The sequence below is a fragment of the Falco cherrug genome, chromosome 1, assembly GCF_023634085.1.
Source record: "Falco cherrug isolate bFalChe1 chromosome 1, bFalChe1.pri, whole genome shotgun sequence".
NCBI classification, from domain to species: Eukaryota; Metazoa; Chordata; class Aves; order Falconiformes; family Falconidae; genus Falco; species Falco cherrug.
In genome coordinates this window covers 47,968,835-47,988,217 of record NC_073697.1, presented here as the reverse complement: position 1 = coordinate 47,988,217, position 19,383 = coordinate 47,968,835, and the positions used below count along the sequence as shown (strand labels likewise).

The 19,383-nt window shown below is 38.2% G+C and overlaps 1 protein-coding gene across 4 annotated transcripts in view; it reads left to right on the top strand.

Moving 5' to 3' along the window:
* ZFYVE28 (zinc finger FYVE-type containing 28) overlaps window positions 1–19,383 on the top strand; it is a 165,898-nt gene that overhangs the window by 79,796 nt on the left and 66,719 nt on the right. The gene's annotated exons all lie outside the window — the stretch shown is intronic.

Below are 19,383 nucleotides of genomic sequence, written 5' to 3'. Positions count from 1 at the left end.
TTGGCAGATCTATGCCTTACCTTAGTTTAAAAGGTAAATTTTTTGAAAACACGATCCATAAATCAAATCTACTACATCTCACTTAAGAGTGTTGATGCTTTCCCTTCAATAAGAGCATATATTAAAGACTTTGTTTCTTTTACTTAAAATAAGCATACAGACCTTAATAGAACATAAGAAATAATTCAAAATTTCAGGCAGGATAAAGTAGCCATGTCTTTTGTGGCTGCTCAGCTTTCTGCTAACTTTTTGTTAGTAAATGAACTACATAAAGACAGCTGTTAGTGTTGATGATTTTTTTTTTAAGGGATATTATCTGCTTCATGTAAATAGTCTTGAGGATGAGAGGAGCTACTGAGGAACCAAGGAGAAGAGGGGTTTTATCTGTAAATTTTGTCAAAAGTATGAATCTGTGTCTGAGTTGCTGTGGTATAATTTAGTTCACCTAATACGAGACTCCTGAGAGCATTTGCTGAAACTGCAGCTATAGTTTGACTGAGGCTTGAAGGGAGAACAACCAGAGACTTGCTAAGACCAATTAAGCTAAGTCTAGCTTTCTAACTTGGATGGTTTTCTGATTTGAATTATGTCCTGGTTTTGGCTGGGATAGTTAAATTTCTTTCTAGTAGATGGTATTGTGCTGTGTTTTGGGTTTAGGATGAGAGTAATGTTGATAATATGCTGAAGGTTTTGGTTGCTGCTAAGCAGTGGTCAGGGACTCTTCAGCTTTTCGTGCTGCCTTGCCAGCACTTGCTTTGGGGACACATGAAGCTGGGAGGAGATACAGCCAGGACATCTGATGCAGACTGGCCAAAAAATATTGCATACCATATGATGTCATGCTTAGTATAATAAACTAGGGGAAAAGCTGGCAGGGGACCACTGCTCAGGAACTGACTGGGCATTGGTCAACAGGTGGTGAACAATTGCATTTTGCATCACTTGTTTTGAATATTCTAATTATTATTATTTATTTCCCTTTTTTTCCTGTCGTATTAAACTGTCTTTGTCTCAATCCATGAATTTCACTACTTTTTTTTTTATCTGATTCTCTTCTCCATCCAACTGTGGTGGGGAGCAAGTGAACAGCTGAGTTGTGTTTAGCTGCCTACCAGGTTAAACCATGACAATTTATTAAGAAAAAAATCAGAAATTGAAGAACAAATTAAGAAAATATAACTGTCCCTCTCATACTGTATGCCATTCTACACCAAGTTTTTCAGTAGTAAAATTCAATTTTTTAGAGGTAAAACTATTTTTGTGGTACACTTCATAGTTGCACAAATGCTTTGATACTTCCTCTCCCAGTCACACCCAAGAAAAACAATTCAAACTGAAGTAGGTTCAAGTCCACAATACACCATGCTCAGGTGGTAGGAGGATTTCTGTATCACAAGTAAAGGCTTCCTGTCAAGTCAGGAGAATTTTAAGTGGAAAGACAATAGTAATAAAGAACTGTTTACATCTCAGCCAAATGAAAAATGGCAGTTAAGTGTAAAGTATGTTTTCCTTCACCCATTGCTAGAATTTCTTACTGTTACTACTCATAAAACATACCAAACTTCATTGTATCAAAGAATTTAATCACTAATCAAGTTGAGATGAATTTAAGGATAGTGTCCTGATTATCATAGCAAATGTTCACATTAATTTAGCAGAGTGTTGAAGTGAAAAAAAGTCAAGTATTATGTGCTTGATTGCAGGAAAATTAAATTTTAAGTGTGTGGGTTTTGTTTGTTTTTAAGAGCACCTACAGAGAGAGTTGACAGCGTATTATTATGTCAGAAACAATATTAATACTTCTAACCTGAATATCTTCAGTTTTCTACTGTACTGTCCCTAGAGAAAAATGTGGAGTTGAAGGGTTGACCAAACTGGAAATTGTAAGTTTAGTAACAATCAAAATTCAGTGACTTGGAGGGGAAAAAAACAGTGAAGAGATTTATCTTGAAAGCTCATTGACTTTAGTCTGCTGTGTGATGGATCAGCTGTAACTAAATCACACTTCTATCTGACTTGTTCTTATAAACCTCCAGTAATGGACCTTCCACAAACTTTAGGCAAATTCTTTCCAGACTGTTTTTTTTTAGGAAAGGTCTTCTGGTAAGAAGGGTGGATGAACAATATCATCGTGCAAGATCATCTCCCTGTTGGTTGTTTTATCCCTGGAGATAACAATTTATTCCCTGTTTGTCTGCAGGTTCTCAGGCTTTCTGATTTTTTTCTTGTACTACAGGCAGACCTGAGGAGGTGTTCAAAAAGTAGCTTCTCTGAATGTTTCACTTACAGAAATGCAAGAAATGCAGAATCTAATAGCTCCTTGGTCAGTTTGCTTGGCTGGTTATATAGTGACTCACCACCTTGTGACTCTTGGTACCTTCTAATGCCTGGTAATTTCTTAATTTGTCACACAGATTGATGTTACTAAAACAATCTGTTGCTAGAGGTGAAAGAAAAGATGAAGATGGTTTTATTTTTTCATGTAGCTATTCTTGTAATTTTGAACTTTCAAAGTTCTGTAGACTAGGTCAGATGCATTGTCAAATGTCCTGTCAAAAATGGCTTTGCTAATTAGGACTTTTATGATTATTTTGTATTCCTTTGTGTAAAATCAAAGTTTTCTGCTTTTTCTGTTTAAGAATGTCATGTAAATGCCAAGCAAGGGAAGGGTCAATATTTTAGTAAGGATTCAGAATGTAAGTATTTGCTAATAAAACATGGCATGATAAGAGGAAAAAGTACTTTTAGCCTAAGGTACGGTGGGAAGGTGGAGAACCAGCAGCCAACTCTGCGGTCAAAATGGTTGTAATGGAAGGTTGTGTATGTGAATGTAGTGATAGCAGCTACAATGTGCAATACTTCTGTGATACCTGCAATGGCAATTACACAATTCTGAGACCTGGTTTTTGAGAAATGGGCTCTTTGAGTCTTCAGGCAATGGTTTTGAAAAGGAACTTGAAACCACAGAACAGTTAACCAAACTCACAGTCTTTGCATAATTTTTCCCTTTTTTTTTGTTTTTCCACATGTTATTAAGGTTTCCAGGTTATTCCCATGTTTTTACCTCCATGAAGTTTACAGAGGCATAATCTTTCTATCAGGTTTCAGTGTGTTCTAGGGACAAAGTTTTCAAAAATATATTGTCCTTTTGTCTTTTCATCTGGTTTTGGAGTTATTTCATTGTTCCTGGATTGCTTATTTTCAGATTTGAGTGTCTGCTTGATTAACATATGTTTTGAAATTGGATTTCATTTTATTAACTAGAGAAGAAAAATACCTTTTAATTAGTGTGATATTTCTGAAACACCAACAAGTCTTAGAAGTCGATTCTTTTTAGAGAGAGGTTATATTCTGTTAGCTCTTCAGATACTGTTAAGATCCAAGATTTAGATCATTGTGTTTTTAGCTTTTGGTACTATTGCTAAAGAGCTGTAAGGTTACTATAGTGTGTGAACAGATTCAGACAAAAACAGAAGGACTCTGCCTAAAGGATGTAATGCTTTATAGTGGACATCATATTTTTTATCTTAAAACCAGCAGTATTAGTGAAGGCAAGTTGAAGGTATGGTGCATTCTGTTATTCCTGTGGATATGCAGAGAATATCAGTCTTCAAGACTGATACTTCTTTAGTAAAGAACTGTAACTCTAAATCTCGTCTTACACTGTTTTGCCTTAGCACTAAGCCATTTGATTATAAAAAATATTTTTTACAGTAAATTAACTTTTCAAAACTTCTGAAGGTCTTGCAACTTGAATTTCAAATACTGTGAGCTGACTATAGCATGATTCCGAGTGGCATGTATCTGAGTAAGAATCAAGGTAATGGTTTTCAAAGCTTCGCATCTTATTTTTACGTTAAGGTGATATAACAGTTTTTCCTAGTTACGGTAGCCTGTTATCAAAATGACATGCCTCATTTTGCTTTGGTGTTTGCATGTCTGGTAGAATATTGTAAGAACATACCTATTAATACAGTACCTTGCATTTATTGTGTGGTTAATACCTATCCAACAGAATAAAACATTTCTTCCTCTACTAGTTTCTGTTAAAGTTGACATTTACTTCAGCATGAAGATGTGCATGATGAAAAGCTATGCAAGTTTTTCTTAAATGAAAGAAGAGGTTAGGTAGGGTGTCATATTTCAGGTTTTTGAAATTTTTTTGTTCATTTTATTGATGGTAATAGAGGGAAAGTACTTTTTCTTAAGGAAAACATGCTTGCATCAGTGAATCTTCAGTAATATGCAGTGCTGGTTCATCTGAGGGTTTTTTCCCTGCAACACAAATAATTCATTGAACTATTTTTGTTTTAGTGGTATAATAAGGTGTCCTTTTCTAGGCTGCTCGCAACATCACATGGTATTGAATTTTATAAGTAATGGTACTTTGCTACACTTTTTAATTTATCATTCTTCAAATTAATTGGCCTCAATCATTGCTATTTTCCATAGATTAATATCTTGTTACTGGAGTTGATAAAAAAACCAATTAAGTTCTGTAATATGTAACAGTAAACCTAATTCTATTTAAATAGCTGAAAAATTATTTTAAACCAGTTTAAGAGCAAAGCATAAAAAACCCCTTTGTTTCTAACTCAGAGGTTTTGTTAGGACTTCATAGGTGCGTAAGTACTTGACATTGTGGAGATGTTTTCAGGATCATAGTACTTGCTGTTTCAGTATACTGAGAATTACTTCTCTGCATACAGTAGCAAGGCCTCAGAATAGCATATGAGTCAGTTCCTAGCATGATTTTATCAAAATTATTCCTTGAACTGCAGATGGTGTTTCAGCAATGTGTAATTCGATCTGTTAAAAGTACACTGAGAAGGTATTTGCCCCATCAGGGCACTGGGTGAAGCAAACTGTGGACTTGCCTGGTTGTGTGACCCCTCCCACTGTACCACAGAATAATAAAATGCAAAATTTGTAATATCCGTAAAACATGACTGTTTGTGGCTAACTGCTATGAGTGATGGATGTTGCATTGACTGGTAGCATATTTTACTGGCTTTTCATTCTTTTTCTGCTGTTTGCTTGGGAATCACGTTCTGGATAACTGTGACTGGCAGTCCAGCATTTTCAAGTCAGCTATCAGCAGCTTCAGTATGCTGTAACATTAGGCTTCAGAATGTAGGCTTTAGTGGGCTCCTTCATGCGTAGGTCACTCCTTCATACAGTGGGTGAGCAGCAGACACCTATGAATCTGAACCTCATTACTTATCACAGTGTAAGTTAATGTTGCTGAAGAATCGGAGCCCTTAGAGAAAACTGAAGCATATTTCAGTGTTGTTACGGCTTGTCTGTCTCAACTTCTGTAGAAATATAAAATAGGTGGTGAATGTTCTTGAATTCTTCAAAAAGGAAGCCTTAAAGGAGCATTCTGTCACTATGTGTCAAAGGGCAAGCTGGCGGGGAAGATCACCAGCCTGGTTGAACAGAGAGCTTTGTCTGGAACTCGGGGAAAAAAGGAGAGTTTAACACCATTGGAAGAAAGAGCAGGCAACTCTTGAGGACTTCAAGCCTGTCGTGAGGTTATGCAGGGCAAAGATTAGAGAGGTAAAAGCCCCCAGCCAGAGCTCAGGATGGCCACTGCTGTGAAAGATAACAAAGTATTTTTTAACAAAAAACAGGAGGAGGGCCAAGGGGAATCTCCATCCTTTATTGGGTGCAGCAAGGAGTATTGCCACAAAAGATGAGGAAAAGGGTGTAGCCTGGAGAGAAGGGGGCTGGGGGGGACATTACTGCTCTGTACAACTGCCTGAAGAGGTTGTAGGCAGGTGGGGGTCAGTTTCTTCTCCCAGATAACAAGCAACAGCACAAGAGGAAATGGCCTCAAGTGGCACCAGGGGAGGGTTAGATTGGATATTGGGAAACATTTCTTCACCGCAAGGGTGGCCAAGCATTGAACAGGCTGCCCAGGGAGGTGGTGGAATCGCCATCCCTGGAGGTGTTTAAGAAAACTGCATAAATACGGTGCTTAGGGAGATGGTGTAGTGGCGGACTTGGCAGTCCTGGGTTAATGGTTGGACTTGATGATCTTCAGAGTCTTTTCCAACCTAAATGACTCTATGATAGTGCTATCAAAAATGCTGTTTCAGCCAGGCTTACTCTGTATTTCTTCCAGCTCAATTTAACAGGTGAGAGACATGAGTTGAGAATCAAGTGTCAATAACAACAAAGCTTTGTCCTGTTGTAAAGTTATAATTGCTATGTAACACTTACACCATACAGGCAGAAGGAGCTTTACCATAGAGTGTGGGAAGAGGCTAAAAATGGGCTGTGGGAAACAATGAGTAAAGAGTAAAATGCTGCCAGGAGCCCATCTGGGTAATCTCCTTTGTCACAAAGGAGCATGCTAAAGTCATGGAATCATAGAATGGTTTGCGTTGGTAGGGATGGTAAGGATCATCTACTTCCAACCCCCCTGCCACGGGCAGGGACACCTTCCACTAGATCAGGTTTCTCCAAGCCCCATCCAGCCTGGCCTTGAACATTTCCAAGGATGGGGCATCCACAGTTTCTCTGAGCAACTTATTCCAGTGCCTCAGCACCCTCACAGTTAATAATTTCTTCCTTATATCTAAGCTAAACCTACCCTCTTTCAGTTGAAAGCCGTTACCCCTTGTCCTATCACTACATGCCCTTGTCAAAAGTCCCTCTCCAGCTTTCCTGTAGCCCCCTTTTAGGGCTAGAAGGCTGCTTAAGGTCTTCCTGGAGCCTTCTCTTCTCCAGGCTGAACAGCTCCAACTGTCTCAGCCTTTCCTCATAGGAGAGGAGCTGCAGCCCTCTGATCGTTTTTATGGCCCTTCTCTGGATTTGCTCCAGCATGTCTGTGTCCTTATGCTGGGGGCCCCAGAGCTGGATGCAGTACTGCAGGTGGGGTCTCATGAGAGCAGAGTAGAGGGGGGAAAATCACCTCCTTCAACCTGCTGGCCATGCATCTTTTGATGTAGCCCAGGATATGGCTGCCTTTCTGGGCTGCTAGAGCATGTTACCAGCTCATTTTGTTTTTCATCTATAAATGCCCTCAAGTCCTCCTCAGGGCTGCTCTCAATCTGCTCAACCTCCAGTCTGTATTGATACTGAGGATTTTCCTGTCCCAGATGCAGGACCTTGCATTTGGCCTTGTTGAATCAAAATCAAATTTTTAATTAAAAAAAAATTATATTCTTCATCTTTGAAATATGCTTTTTGTGTATCTTAAAAGCATAAAAACATTATTTGCTTTCTTAAGCTGGAGATGGATGGATAAGGCAGTCTAAAAGTAGGGTAGCTCTGTATGTGATACTCTTTAGTGTCTCATGGAAGCAGTGAAGATTGTTTGATAATGGGTTACTTAGCGTGTCGTTACCAATTTCAGCTTGATACAGGGAAACCAGTCCAGTAACCTTTCACCTCAGCTTGTACCATGTACATGGGCATATTTCTATATTGCTTTTTTCTTTGATTTAGAAACACCACCACCCCCCCCACCCCCAAAATAAAAAACCACCACCACCACACACAATGCTGAAGTTGCTGCAGGATTTGCAAGATGCCTACTAAAATTCCCTGAGTGGAAGAGGGCCATGACTGAGCTGTAATGAACTGTGTTATTGAACTTGCATGGATTCCTTTGTAGTGAGGAAATGGAAAGGGTCTTCAGAGTGTGACTTCTGATTTTTTTTATATACATATTTAAAAATAAATTAAAGTTTGTGTAGAATGGAATGACAGCACAGGTGGTGATCAATAATGCATAAGGGTGAAACTGAAGCTAGATTGACAAGTTGATAAATAATGAAAAGGGAACTTATCTTTGTATACAAAATACAATTAATTTTTTATCAGTAAAAAAGGGATGTAATTATATTATATTAAATAGTTCATGCTGAGGAAGCCATAGGTTGTTATTGAAGGGACTGTGTTGTGAGTTTATACTGCACCATCTGCTTGCAATGACCACATTCATTGCATGCAAACTCCTATGGAAAAATACTGTCTTAGGTGGAAGATGAGGTAGTCATCCATTTAAAACATGAGGCCATAACAGGAGAGCAAGATTAATATTTTATCTGTACCTCAGTTAGAACAGGGAGTTTTTTGTCCAGATGTCAAAGTTTTGTTCAAATTAAAAAATAATGGTATTTTCTTCTTTGTGAAGGAGAGCCCATCTGTAGAAGGCTCTTAATTTTTGAGGTTTTGAAATCTTCTGTTTAAAAAGATAAGATGTTTCATTTCTTAATGCATGATTATCTGCCCTAGATAATACTCTTTCTATTAAGAAAAATTGACACATTGATACTTTGAATATTGACATAGCGGACCCAAGATGTACTGGTATAATTCCCGGAGCATTTGAAGGCTAAATGAGGACAGCAGAGCCAGGTCACTTTAAAACTGACTTTTCTCAGCGTTTCTGAATTAAGAGACTATACGAGATCCAATTCTGTAGGAATTAATGTAATGTGACATGGCTGACTATCAGGGCCTTTATAGTTCTTACACATTCTTCAACAGTACCATCAGAGGATTGCTGTCAGCTCTGCTGCATTCCTCCTTTTTAATCTTTTTCTTTTACTCTTGCAAATAAGGATAAAATCAGCCACTGAATTGTTATGTAGTCTTATGACTTAAATAAGCTGCTATTTGTTGCCTTTCCTCTGTGTGTGTGGTAGCACCATGTTAGCACAATTAGTGATACGTGCAAATTATTTATTTGGTGACATTTCCATACTTGGGGATTAAGTCTTGTTTTCCTCCGTTAGAAGCTTTTTTGCTTAATGATGTAAGAAAAGAAACCTCCCCCTTTCCTTAATATAATTTTACTTTAATGCTCAGGAAATATGATAAAAAAGGCAAAATTTTTTTTTAAAGACAGTTTTTAGCAGTGGAATTTAGTTTTCATTGTGACCTTAACATCCTTGAAGGTTAGTCTGGCATTTTCTATGTGAAATAATTAATAAATTAACTACTTCATCCATTTTCAAGGGATAAAACATCAATACTATAACACTGTGTAAATTTATATTTCAAATACAAATAATAGATTATGATGAATAATTGTGGAATATTGTGTAACCTTGTTTTCTCATGTGTCATAAGTAAGTTTTCATTAAACAAAAGAAAGCCTTTAGATGTTTACATACTATGCATTGGGCCCAACAAGAATTTCTACATATTAGAAGGAGGGAGGACAAAATATTTTGCAGTTTGAGAGAACAGATGAATTTCAGACTGCCCTTTTTTTGCTGTTCTCTGATGTAAAGATAGAGTGGTTGTCTTCTGCATCAAACTTATGCTTTGGAATGTATTTCTGTTAGCTCATTGCAGCACAATGTTCTCGAAAAAAATGCAGGCTTTAAGAGAGTAATTTTAAAAATTTAGACATTTTTGAAAGATTTGCATGTATTAGCAAGTTAGTATTGCTTCACAGGATTTTTAAACGGTTGATGTGGAAACAGCTTGTGATAAGGAAAAATTTGTTGTCAGGTGGTAGGCTTTGCTACTACATGCTTTTGCACTACTTGAGCACAAAACTTTCCATTTTAAAGGCTGTGGGAAGTAAATACTGGTGTGAAATGAATTATGCAGAAAGTGTGCTGTGTTCGGCAAGAATGCTTACCTTTTTGCTTATGCCATCTACTCCTGCTGGATTTCCAGTTCAAAGTAGTGCTATTTTTTCAACACTTTAAAAAGTAGTCTTGAGATAAACAGCAGTATTACCCCAAATACACTATTCTTCCTGCTGCAAAGCAAATAAAGCTAACTTTTTATATGCCAATACCACATCTTGTTTCATAGTTCAGGAAAAAGCTAGAATTTGATTTAAAAATACAGTGTTCTTGATACCACTGTGTGATGTACTCTGTATAAATTTTTGGGTTTGCCCGGAGAATACCTTTTCAGTTCTTAAGGTTTCTGTAGATGAAGATTATTTAAGCAAATAGAATACAAATTTCTCTTTCTTGCTTTGATATCTCAGTTGCCCCAGGGTATCTGTAAGTACTGCTAAAGTTGTTTTTCCACTTTAATAGTGCTCATAATAAAACAGTGCAGGAGTTCATGTAGAAGCGTAAGTGATCATCTTTAGGCTGCAAAGCTTGTTGAATTGATTTGTGCAACTGAGACGCTAAGTTAAACTGTGTTACTGATGTAAGCTCTTGTAATTTTTGCTTTAGAATTGTTCTGATACTTGGAGGGGATTTTCTGTTTAATTTCCTTGCCCCCCCCGCCCCCCCCCCCACCCCACCCCCCCCCCCCCCGCCTCGTAAGGTCTGATGTAGTCTTTTAAATAAACAAGGATGAATCCTAGCTGCCTTGCAGAGTGATGTCTATTTTTGACTGGCATGATAACTGGGATTTTAAAATATTTTCCATTTTTACACATTCCTGTGCACCTCTGGCCTCTGTGTCAGCCCTGTTTATTATTTGTATTATTGTCCTCCATAGGGATTTTGCATATTTGACTCGAAAATATTTTAACCCTGTAGCTGGAATGTGAGGAGTTCTCTCAGTAGATCTAATGAATGTATTTCTGGCTGTCTGGCTTATTCTGCAATGCAATTAAGAGTCTGAAAATACATCCTATTTCCTAATTGATGAAATAAAATTTTGAAGGTATCCCTCAACAGGGAAGGCAGCATTATCTTTATGTAATTTTTTAGGAGATCCTTAAATCACTTAATTACAGTATACAGACAGTAGAAATGATCCTGGACCTGAACACTGTTATGTTGAGTGGAGGTCATTAAGGATCTGGGATCTGTAGTTTTGAGGCAAACTGTTGTTGGTTATAACTCCTTATGTGGTATAATACCACATTGGCCTTTGTCTTTTGTCTACAGCTGCAGTACTTCAACATAACTCTCTCAATTTTTTATTCACTAAAGTCAGAATGTTGTTTAATGCCAAATATGTTCTTTTTCTCCTAGCTGGTTAAGGTTTCTAAATCTGCCAGTGTTGTGGATTAACACCGCTAGGCTTTATAATGGTATTAATGGAAATGCATAGAGTGATTTCAGATGGAAATATTTATGTAAATTTGAGTGGTTTTGGTCAGAGTCCTATGAAAACTTCAGCAGCTGTGCATGTGGATTGCCTAGTCTTTGATTCAAACAAGCCCTTGGGCACTTGGTTAGAAATGTTATAAACGTTTTAGTTTCAGTAAATCTCTTAGCTTTATTGCTTGGATATGTGGTTGAGCATGGGCAGACAAGATAAATAAACTTTGATTTCATAAAAAATCTGCCGAAACGTGTATTTCTGTGTTATTGCATGTAGTTCCTTAGGCATCATTGCATGGTTCATTGGTAGTGTCAGTGTAAAGCTTTTCCATTCCACATTTGCACTATTCTTGTTCTTATCCCCATACTTCAGCACGGCATCCCCTCAAAGCACAGCTTCCTATTAGCTTAAACTGATTTGAGACTGTGCAGCCATCAAAAGCGGTAGCCTTGTCTGTCCTTTCTTCCAGCACTAACCAGTGTGCTGCAGGTACCTGGCTCCAGCAGTGAGTGAATGGTCATGGAGCAGGTGGGATGACCTGGAAGCTTGGTTGTGGGGGAGGCTTTGGTGGGATATTGATTGCCCTGAGTGTGCGGATGCACAATGGCGTCCAAGTGCTGACATACAGCTAGAGGAGTGTCTGCAGACAGAAGTGGGGAGCGTGTAGTGGGTTTATAGATCCTTATCCATAGCCAGTTTAAATAAGCTGTGGTCAGCTTGATACCTCTAGGAAACCACATCTTCAACTGTGCTAATGCATGTATTTGCAGAGTCGTTCTGTGACCTTGAACAGTGAAATGACCTGGATTACCGTGGGTCAGTGCTCTGAAACCATTCATTATGCCCCTTGTACCAGTAAGCCGAGAGTGCTGTTGAGAAGGCCAGTGACAGCCTGTAGATAGGAACAAAAGCTGTAAAATAGGTGAGAGAAGGGGCTGGCTTGTCAGTTGGCCTTGCTGCCTAACGATTAGACTGCAAAATGGCCTTATGCTATTTGCTGCTTGTCTTAGATGAAAAGTGCCTTTCTATTTCAGGTGTAAAAAACCTGATCTGAAGGTGTTTCCTTTTTTCTGATAAGTTTAAGTGGTATGAGAATAAGCAATCTCTAAAAAAAAAAAAAAAATTCCAAAAAAATCCCTTCTATTCTGTGCTTTATCTGAATTGTATCCCTGCTGAAGAGAAGCAATTTTTAAGAAAAGTCAGCATTAATGAGCATCCCTTAATGAAGAAGGTATCTGTAAAGAGCTGTTAAATCACTCATAGGACAATGCCTGTGTCATAGTAGATTGGCAGCGAGTTATCTAAGAAATACTAATTGTGTTCATTAACATTCTTGACAAGAGCAAGCTGGGAGTATGTACCATAATCGCTGGAAACAATGAGGCAGTTCAGAGGTGCAATGTTTTCATGTTTGATTACATTTGTCCGTCGCAGAACATTTTCTTGTAGAATTAGGCAGAAATAGATCTCTTTAAATGAGACAAGTTAGACTAAAGCTGTAAAACTCCCAGCTGGATTCTGTAACATAATGATTGGTTAAAAGTTGGCAAGAATCTATTCCTGATGTTATTTTATTAAATGATAGAAAGGTTAAACAGTGTGAGTTGAGCCAGGAGTACTTTTAGCTGAAGTAATGGCGAAGTCTCTCTAGCCTGCTTAATTTGCAACCCTTGAGACATTATATTAGTTATGTTAGTGGAGGTCAATGAAGGAGACAGAAGAGTAATTATTGAGATTGAGGGAAGAAGCTGACTGAAAGAAACCTTCATGTTTCTAAAGTTTAGTAACTGAGAATAGATGAGGAGGGGTGTCTGGCTTTTTTTCTAGAGTAGGTAGAGCGAAGAAGAAGGAACCAAAAGCAGACCTTCTCCAGCCCATTCAGTTACATCAGAATGCTGGGGCATTGATCTATGGTGAGGAGATAATCATGCTAGTTTTCCGAATTGTACCTGATTTTGAGGCTTTTTCTGAAACATAACAGAGCTGGAGGGCTCTAGAGAAGTTCTCATGAGGTCTAGATTTATAAGACGTGATGCAGATGTAGGAAAGGAGGACTGGAACTGGTGGGAGAGCCAAGTCTTGTTCAAAGAAAATTATTCTCTCTTTTTTACAATCTCTTCCAATTTAATTTAAGTGGAGACAGTGCCAGTTTAGAAAAGGAAGTGAAACTGAGAAGAAAAGTATTTCTTATTTAAGTGATGATGTCAAGATTAACCTTAAATTCCAGACAATGCAAGTCTGCTGTATTGTTTCTGTGATAGTAGGTCTTGTAAGGTTTTTCCCTATAGTTTTATCTCTATTTCAGTTGTTTTATAATTGATTGTCATTTCATTATTGCTAGTAATGATTACTTGTATGAGTTGCATTGCTCCAACAGATGTCTTCTCTGTGCTACCTGACATCTTCAAACAGTTTGTCAGGTACCTGTTTGCTATTTAGTTATGCAAGTGAGTGAAAGCTTGTAACATTTCCTTTGAAAACATGCAGGCTTGTCAACCCTTTCATATGTTTTTACTGTACTTGAAATCACTGTGAATGAAGAAAATTATTTTGTATAATTAAATACTGTAAATAACCTGTAAGTATCACAAGAGTTGATTTTTCTTCCGTTAGGCTACGAATGCAGATTTTAAATTTACTTCCTCCCACCCTCCAGAAATGTTAAGTGATCAGTGGAATGATACAGCTGGGTAGGAAAAAAATATGCAGCAATAAACATTTCTAATTAGTAAATAAAATAATTGTGTGCTTTAAAACCTTGTCTGTTTAAACAGCTTTTCTTCATTGTTTTGGGGAAACTTTTGGTCACTTCTGTTTTCACTATAGAATGATGAGCATGATGGCTAGAAAATATAAAATGCTTGACTGTAAGTTGAGCCATCAGTACAACTCTTTACAACTAACAATAATTTTATTTCATTTTTGTGTTCTAGATTCATAGTTGGTATGATGTAGGGACTGATTAATATTGTAAGATATTTTTTCTTTGAAAAAAAGCATTGTAATAGTGTGTAATACTGTAGTCTTACATATTTACAAACTTTTTAATGTGTTTCCAGTTGTTTGTATGGATCAAATAGGTCATTCAGAGAAACTACTTGTTATCTAAAACTGTAGGCAGAGTGGGTTTGAGAATATTGTACATTGTAGGTCAGGGAATTAATTTGCAGCAGAGAACCTCATAGGGAGGAAAGCTGGCTCCCCCCCCAGTTCAGCACTGTATTGGGATGCAGGATTCTTTCACTCTGCAGTACAGGAAGGCAAGCAAAGCAAAGGTGGCAGTAAGTCATGATTGCATTGCCTGCATTCTGCTCGTGGCCTCAGCTGTGGAGCAGCTTTGGACCAATATGAAGAAGACTGTGCCAGCTCTGTGCCAGGCTTAAATTCTTTCATGCTTGGAAAATACTGAAGTACTTATTAGGGCACCTTTTGGATCCCTGTACCATGGTAGGAAAGTAGTTGCCTGGTACTGGTTGGAGGAGAAAGCTTGTTTTATGTTTGGTGTGGCAGATACCCATGTTCAAAGTGAATGTCTCTTATTCTTCTGTTGCTATGAAACTATGTAGAAGGGGATGTTACTATACCAGGTTACTTAATGGATTATTTTCAAGTGTTTTCTAATATAGGACAAACATTTTAGAGCCTTTATAAGAAAAAGCTTAAGTATGTAGATACTGCTGAAAGAGCATGTCTGTAGCCATGATATTCTGATTCACTGTGGACAAAGTTCTTATCTGTTACTGATAAAGGGAGGCTTGACTGAGATGCTTTGTACTGAGAGCAGTCTTTCAGTGTAGGTTTGGCTACACTTCGTTTCAGTAAATGCTGCCTCGTCTAACATCAGTTAATGGCTTCTTGGTGTGAAGGAATAGAGCAGATTATTTTTTTTCTTATGGTGGCACCATTTTTGAAATCTGAAAGTTTTCTTCTCTGCAGAGAGAGGATGATGCCCTGTAACAATGCTGTACTTCATGTAGTCTCTCAAGTTGATCTTCGTTATTAACAGCCCTTCTGTAAATAGGGTTTCCTCTTTTATTTACTGAGGAAAATTATATTTTATTTATATTTGGGTGGCTGGTTAGAAAAGAGGGGCATTAATTCCGTGATTTTATCTTCGTGGTAGAGATGCTTAGAACAGATGTACGTTAAGTTTAAAGGTAATTTGTCAAAAGAGTACACACTGGCTTATTGGGAAATGTCATTTTAGCCAATAAATAAATACTACATCGTGGCTAAAGAACCATTTTTATTGGAAGCCATGCTTAAATATCTGTAAGCTCTTTTGTTTGAAAATTAATGTGCCGGTGTTCACCTCTTCGTATGTCAGTGGCTCCACTTGGGAAGATTAGTCAGTGTATGCAAAATAAATTTTGAATATATATGAAGGTTAAGATCAAAATTTCCATTAATAAACTTGTGATATTTGGAGAATGAAGTCCTGTCGTGATGGTATACTAGCAAGACAGTTTAGCAAGAGAGGCTTTGATGCTGCCGTTCAACACAAACTGCAACAATTGTTGTTGGGCTGGGGTGCTACAGCTTTTAAATTGCTAGAGATACAAGTTGCCTTCAATTCATGGTAAATTTTGGTACTGCCCTGTAGTGGGCTAGGTTAGACTGGGAGCTACTGCCCAAAGTTCATACAAACAAATTCTAAGTTACTTGTAGGAGGTGGGCCATCTAGAAGTGCACCTCCAGTCAGTTTGCAGATGATGCCAATTTGTGGTAGAGCGTTGATCTGCTGGAGGGCAGGAGACTCTGCAGGGGGGGCTGGGCAGGAGACTTTGCGGGTGACGGGGGTGGGGGGGGCTGGGCAGACTGGACCAAGGGGCCAGGAACAGTGGCATGAGTGTCCCCCAGGGCTGAGTGCTGGGTACTGCACTTGGGTGACAACAGCCTCACGCAGCGCTGAGGGCTGGGGGCAGAGCAGCTGGAAACCTGCCTGGAGGAAAAGGGCCCGGGGGTGCTGGCTGATGTCCGGCTGGACGTGAGCTAGTAATGTGCCCAGGTGGGCAAGGCGGCTAACAGCATCCTGGCTTCCATCAGAAACAGTGTGACCAGCAGGACCTCAGCACTGGTGAGGCCGCACCTGAAATCCTGTGTTCAGCTTTGGGCCCCTCAGGCATATAGGTGCTGGAGTGCGTCCAGAGAAGAGCAACAAAGATGGTGAAGGGTCTAGAGAATGTATCTTATGAGGAACAGCTGAGGGAACTGGGGTGGTTCAGCTGTAGAAAAGGAGGCTCGGGGGGGCCTTATAGTTCTCTACAACTATGTGACAGGAGGCTGTAGGCAGGTGGGGGTCAGTGTCTTCTCCCAGGTAACAAGTGACAGGACAAGGGGAAGTGGCCTCAAGTTGCATGAAGGGAGGTTTAGATTGGATATTGGGAAACATTTCTTCACTGCAAGGGTGGTCAAGCGTTGGAACAGGCTGCCCAGGGAAGTGATGGAATCACCAACCCTGGAGGTATTTAAAAGCCATGTAGACGTGGTACTTAGGGACATGGTTTAGTGGTGGGCTTGGCAGTGCTGGGTTAATGGTTGGACTTGATGATCTTAAAGGTGTTTCTTCAGTGATTCTGTGTTGGCAGTAGGAAACAGTCAAATAGCTGATGAGGCAAAAAAAGGGAGTCTGAAAGCATGGCCTTTGGGATCCGTGCAAGACGGGCTGGAGGGAAAGCAATGGAACTTGTTGCTGTCTGGAGAGAGACTTTCAATCTCTGATGGATGAAACAGCTTCTGTAAAGACCCTGCTGGATTCTGAAGCCAGGACTTTTGGGTGTCGCTTGAATTCCTATCACTTAAATCGAGGAGTATGTCACCTTATTAGTTTTTTCTGTTAATGAAAGTCACCCATAAGAACCCTGAATACTAGCTAATGACAACAAAATCTTCCTTTGTTTGGCCTTAATTTGTGTTCTGCTGTCATAAATGTGATGTTGATGGAGGTCTGCTATTTGACATCAAGCCAGAAAAAGAAACAAAAAATGTGAAGCTATTAAGCTCATGCTTATACTATCACAGACTGTATTACCTTGGCTAATTTTACTGATAATACAAAAAAATTATATTGAAGAAGTACTGAACAATATGAGAAATTATCTTCGTCTGAAGAAATCTTGCAGAAGATCTCAGGAAGGTCATGTTAAATTTAATGGTGTGGAAGAGCACCACAGATTTTATGAAGGACATGTACAAAAGGGTTACATGTTGATCTAAACATGTTTAAGAGCGTAAGTAAAACTAAGTTACTGCTTGTTCATTTTGTACCTGTTCTGAAAGCTAATGCAGCAGTTGCTGTTAGCTTTATGTACAGATTATTGAGTATATGGCCAATTACTGCTGGGTCAAGAATAAACTAACTTTTTGTTCTTTACTGTGGCGAGCTACATACGTTGTCTCACTACCACTCATTCCCTTACCTATCAAAATAAAATATAGGTGCTTTCCATTATGCAAAACATTGAGCTCTTTTCCAGGAAATTAGGAACTTGGAGTAAATCCCAAAGCAGAATTTCTGCAGCAGCTGCCTGTTGTGCTGCTGGAAAGCCTAAACAGTGCAGCTTTGAAACAAAACTGTGCTCATCCTGGTATGCAAATGAACCAAAAGATAACAGATAAAGCTACCAAAGGGTACATTAAATCCAGAGGCTTTTATGTAGAAAGATGGATCAAGTGAAAGATTTACTACTTCAATTCCAACAAATTGATTTCTGTTACTTAAGTTAGAGCAAAACCTCAGTGCTACCACGTATCTGAACCCATTCGTTCTTAGCTTACAAAGCAGAATACTGTAATTAACTAAATTGAATGTTTCTTGAAGCTCTTTTGAAGAAAAGACTGACTTGCTTATAATGCATTGGATAGCCTGTCTAAATTGGCTGGCATCCTTCCAGTTTCAAAGCAGCTGAGATTTGAAATCATTATGGGAGCAAGTATTCCAGTTCTCCTCTTTAGGTTACTCTGCTCTGGGCGTCATAACAAGAGGGAATGGAAGAGGGGAGGAAAATGTTGGAGATTTTGTTGTTTTGGGTTTTTTCTATAGTAGGATAAAAAAAAACCTGTAGAAAAAAAGAAAATTTGGGCAATTGCACATCTTGAAACAATTAGCCTTGTAGAAATCTGTTCACATTTATACACTAAATGGCAAAGTTCTTTTAAGTAGTCTTTCCTTAATCTTCCCCTATTACCATTACAGCATGCAGGACAACATGTTCATTTCTTGAATTGTTTTTTTCACTTCGCTTTTTGACAGTGATCAGTTGTCTATGTGAAGCCAGGTAACTCTTTGTAAAAAAACTGCTACTAATCCAGAGATGGAGCTTTTGTGATTTATCTCCATTGGCAAGTGTATATTAAAATTCTAATTATTTACGATTTAACTTACTAGTACTGCATAAGTTGCAAATAACTTCCGGGGTTTTTTTAAAATGACTCGGTTTGGCGTACTTGGAGATGTGTTAGTAGATCTTTGGTGCTTTGGAGTATAAATATCTAGAGAGTACAAAAATATTGAAGAAATGAAGAATACTAAATGTCATTTAGGTGGTAAACAAACGGTATACTGAAAAATTAGTATTATACTTGCTTTGGAAAAACTTTCATTGTCTTTATTATATCTGGTTGCCTTCAGTTGCAGTATTTCATTTCAGTGCATTAAGGTACAAAATTTCATGATGCTTAGCATAATTATATCTCCCAACATGATTTAGATAGAATCTTAGTACTTTTTTACAAGTACAATGATTCGAAAAACAGAACAAAGATATGGGACAGTTGCTTGGCCAGATATGAGACCTGTTGCTTTACTCTGCATAGAACTTTCTTTGATATATCAGGAATTTTGAGTACGTATGTGGGTGATTATAAAAGGGAAATTTGTTTTGTAGCCACTGCAAAATAAGCTTGCATTTAAATAATAAGGTATTAAAAGTAGAAAAAAAGTTGAGCGAAGCTTTTCAATATGGGTCTCATCCTATTCTGTGTAGCTTTTTAGAAAAAAAAAAAAAGCAGGATGCTGAAAATAATGTTTTCCCATATTTGAGTGTGGTGGCAAAAAAAATAAATAGGAGTATCATGTCCTAAAATAAAATAAATTGGTTTATTTGAAATCTGACATAATTGAATTCAAATGTAATTCTTTTCAGAGTTCCATGCCTTAATATTTCTTTGAATATCCTGCAGCTTTTGTAAAATTTAACTGGTAGGATGACTTTTTAGCACTGTATCTCTCAAATGTGAAAAGTTCCTTTCAAACTTTTAGTTCCCTGAAAACAGGAATCTTGCTTTTTCATCCTAATGTGCTAACCTGTATTGTTCTGGTGATGAAGTGGGAGCTAGAGACACAGCACCTGGTCTCAAAATAGATCAGCAATAACTGATTTTAAGTGCATCATG